We start from the raw sequence: 4,566 nt of genomic DNA, 5'->3' as shown, positions 1-4,566 counted from the left end.
GTCTCAACCAACCCTTTCTCCAAGATTTAGTTCAGATTTTCCACTTCCTTTGTTACATATGTACATTGAGTATATTAGCTGTACTTGCCCCTTGTTCCATTTTTTCATTCATTCTATTTCTTTACTATTGTTCCTCTCTGTTTTCAATTTCCTGATATTCATTCTGTTAAATTGTCTGTTAATAATTTGAAAAGTTTATATACATTCCATGAGTTTCTTTTTTTAATTTTTTTATTGTGAAAATACTGTACAGAGGGGTTACAATTACATGTGCAAGATAATGAGTACATTTCTTTTTTTTTTAATTTAATTTAATTTTATTTGTGAACATACTGTACAGAGGAGTTACAGTTACATGGGCAGGATAATGCGTACATTTCTTACCAAGCATTGCAGCCTCCTCCTTTGTTTACCCTTCACATCCCTTCCCAGCCTCCCCCCTCCCCCCCTAATCCCAATCCTTCTCCTTCCTCCCCTTCCCCCCTTTCCCTCCCCCCCTACCAACGTTGTAAATAAGATTATCTCTTTGTTGCTTTGTATGTCCCTCCCCCACAGTATAACCCCTGCTTTCACTATATTTGATGTCAGTATAACTTGTGGAGGAGATGGGGAAAAACCAGTTGTTTAAGGATACAGGTGGACCTGTTGCAACAATAAGAAGTACAAGTTGTCATGTCCAAAACGAGTACATTTCTTATCAAGCATTGTAGCCTCCTCCTTTGTTTCAATCCCACGTATACTTGAACTGATGTCAGCTTATATTTCCATAATTCATTCATCTGCAATAACAATTTGAAAGACTGGAGATGTGAAGCACTTAGACATGATTTTATGCTTGTTCATTTGGAAGATTAATCTTTAGTCAACAAGACAGTTTAAAAATGGCTTAGAATTTATTCCCAACTACCAGTTTTTATAAATGGCTTTGTACAATGGTGTGTGATTATTTTATTTTACGTAGGATAATTTTTTCTACTACCTATAAGTTTTGGAAAAAGAAGAAAACTAAAATTTACTACTTAGAGGAATATGACAGATATAGAAGACAGATTTTATGTTTGTCAGTTCTCTCATCAGGACCCATATTCAAGACTTAAAGTCATATTTCTTACTATGTTAGACAGATAGGGAAAACAGAAAACAACACATGATAGAGCAACTATTAGTGACTTTTTAAAATGTACCTTCTTATGTTATGAAATTTACTTTATTAGCTAATATTTGAGTTTGAAATATGGGAGGCTGATCTATATAACACATTTCTGGAAGGCACCTACTGAACAACACAAATCGTGGGGGGTACTACTTCTACACTTTAATGAATGGTTGAAGTTGTTTGGTATTAGTGCTGGGTAAATAAATCAACTCTATTGTAACTTGCTCCCTACACTTGAAAATCTTGTAATGTCACTATCATCTACTTGTCAACTGTTATTTTGGCAAATGTGATTTTAAATAGTTTATTTGAAAATGAATATACTTTCAGGAGATTAAATGTAAGTTATCATTGGTTTGAGAATGGCAACATTTTTATACTACAGAACCTAGTTTTACTGAAGTACCAGTGTTTTGAAGCACTAAAGATCTTCTTAGTTAATGATTTTCTAAATTATATTTGACCTCTAAATCAAGTTTTCCTAGCCTTGGTAGACCAATTATGGATCTATCATTCCAGAAACTATTTTTGGGCTTCAATGAAATGTTTCATTAATCATTAGAAGAGGGGTATTAAAAATAATCTTGTTCATGTGTGATTTTGTTCACTCAGATGGGCTGGTCATCTGTAAATTGAAAGTTTGAATTACAGTACTTTCTCTAAGATTTTGTGATCTCATCTTTCATTGAAAGTTGCTTAGCATTTCACAATTGATTACTGCTAATTCTTGAAAGGAATTGGGGCACTGTAATGTTATAGGAAATGAGAAATCGAGATGAGTCTTCAATAATTTCCGCTGGCATGTTGCATGGGCCTATGTGAGAAGTCTTGCGCTTGTTATCTGATGGTGCAGATAACTGGGACCTGGTGTCCTAGGACCATGGGTCCTCCAGAAGAATAATAGCTTTTAGAGATCATATCAGCAAAATTTGTGTATAATCAGTAAGAATGCTTCAGAAATATGGATTAAAACACTTTGGGACCAGCGAGTTAAAACAATAAACAGAGCATCAGAGTAAAATCCCTTATAGATTAGCAGAAAAAAATACTGTTATTTTACCATGTGAATTCAGAAGACTACGAACACTTAGAAGGTATCACAAGTTTATAGGAAAGACATTGCATTGATACTTTTTATATTCTAATATATATTCTAAACCTAATTATTTATATTCCAATACATTTATGGGAATAAATGTCAATATATCTGTTAAATTATCAATTCTAGTAAGATTTCACTGTGTGAAATTTAAAATCAGCACATATAAATATAAAATATATAAGTATATATAATATAAAAATTGTTTTGCATTGTTGTGTTGTGGTTAGGGAATCAAAGGCAACTCTGTTTTAAAGTATTATTCCATTATCTATAACTTAGCTTTTGGTAGAGTTAGACTTAAAGCTTTACCATTTGTAGATTTACAGCCTAGAGCCAAGAGGAAACACTGTGATTAAAGCATTACCAATTTAAGGCCTAATATCCAGGAGAAACATATGGACTGCTCCAGGAGCTATGGAAATATTTGGTGATAGAAAGTCAGTAGTGTAAGTTCCTGCCTAGTTGGATGATAGACAGGCCAGGACAGTAGGTAATCATGCATATGAGCAATTTTTTCACCTTCTTGGCTTTAGCTACTTTTCAAATGATAAGTATAATAAACAATTATATTTTGATAAAATACCTTCCATTCTGAACAATTCGGTCTAAACGGTTCATCTCTCTATGATCCCTTGTAACTAAGATTAGCTTTGTTTCAGTAAGACAATCTATGCTGTCAGGGTAAGATATTGTGGTTGGTCTGTTCCTACATGGAAGAAGGGTAAAGGTTCAGGCAGACATTTGTCCCAGCAAGACTTCATTTGAGAAATTTTAAGCTGCAGAAATTTAGAAGTACCTCTTAAGCAAGGCTTACTATGAATCCATTAGCTCCACAAAGCTAACTCAGTTGATAAATAAGTACTTGAAAAGCCATCACTTTTGGAATTAGCTGTAATGGCTACAAAGTATGATCAAATTTAACATGAAAACGAAAAAGAGACATTGACAAAAAAATTGTAAATGTGAACAATCGACCAAACGATATCAGGTTTTTTTCCACTATATACAGAATTTTAGAGAAATAAGATCAATAGCATTTTTAGGAACAATAAGGGTTCCTTGTTACAAATAGGCATCCATGAATATATACCTGTATAAAGATTGCATCATTAAGTACTTAAATTTAGAGGATTCTACATGCTTCAGCAGCAGGTCTACACAAATTACAACAATACAGAGATTAACTTGGCACTTGCACAAGGATGATAGGAAAATTTGTGAAGTATTCTTTATTTTTCATTCTTCTGATGCAAGAAATGAAAAACAGTTATTAAAAAGTTGATTACAAAAATACAGGTGTAACAATACATGTAATTCATAGAACTAAAGGTTAGTTTTACATCATTGTATTAAATCTTCACCTTCAAAAAGCCTTTACATAGCATAACCTTTACAAAACTTGAAATTAGATAACAATGTCATTTTATCCAAAAGAAATAAAGTAATATTAGGCCCAGGAAAAAAAGGAATCTTAAACTTCTTCTATGTGGAATGCAATCTGATAGGACACATTTATTAATGAACCTATACAGTATATAACAATGTAGAATTCAAATTATTATATCTAGGAGCGAATGAAATAGATTATGGACATTATACAAACATAGATATACTTTTTTCAAAAAAACACCAAGAACATCTTTAGTGTCTATACTATTCATTTCAACAGATAAGTTAAAATTATTTCTGATTTAAAAAAAACCACAAACTCTGCTGAAATCATTATAGATGTATACAAACAACGAATACATTTTGACAACAAAGTCAGGCAATTCACTTGGAAGAATACCATGGAATCCATGAATTTTTAAAGTAAGATATTGCTGTTGCTTTGTATTGTGAAAAAAATTTTGTAAGGATACAAAGGATGGACTGGCATTTTTGAAATTTAAGAAACTTATTCAAACCATTACGACTTAGGAGAACAATTTGTACAGCCTTCCACAACTTCAAAGAGGTAGTGATACATACTTATCCTTTTGGCAATATCAAATGCAGATTCTTCCAAGTTGTTCTTCAGACCTGGTTTGATATAGTGGTTCAACAGATGTACATACAAGGTATCTTTGCTATTTCTATTCCTAGCAGTAATATGCAAGGGGGTCAAGAGGCCTTTAGTTTGGGGATTGGTATCTGCATCATGATGAAGTAAGAAAAAAGCCACTCTGGTTTTATTCCACATGTAAGCACTGTGCAGGGGTGTCCAGCCATTCAGAGCTACTGCATGAATATCTGCCTTGAGCTACCAACTCATGGACAATGTCTAAGTGACCACTCTAGGCTTCCTGATGAAGAGGGGTATACTCAT

General features: G+C 33.1%; 1 pseudogene; it reads left to right on the top strand.

Moving 5' to 3' along the window:
• Positions 1-3,395: 3,395 nt before the first annotated feature.
• Positions 3,396-3,495, top strand: LOC122107702 (annotated as a pseudogene).
• Positions 3,496-4,566: the final 1,071 nt, after the last annotated feature.

The sequence above is a fragment of the Dipodomys spectabilis genome, unplaced genomic scaffold, assembly GCF_019054845.1.
Source record: "Dipodomys spectabilis isolate Male_0828 unplaced genomic scaffold, ASM1905484v1 ptg000052l, whole genome shotgun sequence".
Lineage (NCBI taxonomy): Eukaryota > Metazoa > Chordata > Mammalia > Rodentia > Heteromyidae > Dipodomys > Dipodomys spectabilis.
Note: the sequence above shows the minus strand (reverse complement) of the source record. Positions and strands in the feature narration are given on the sequence as shown.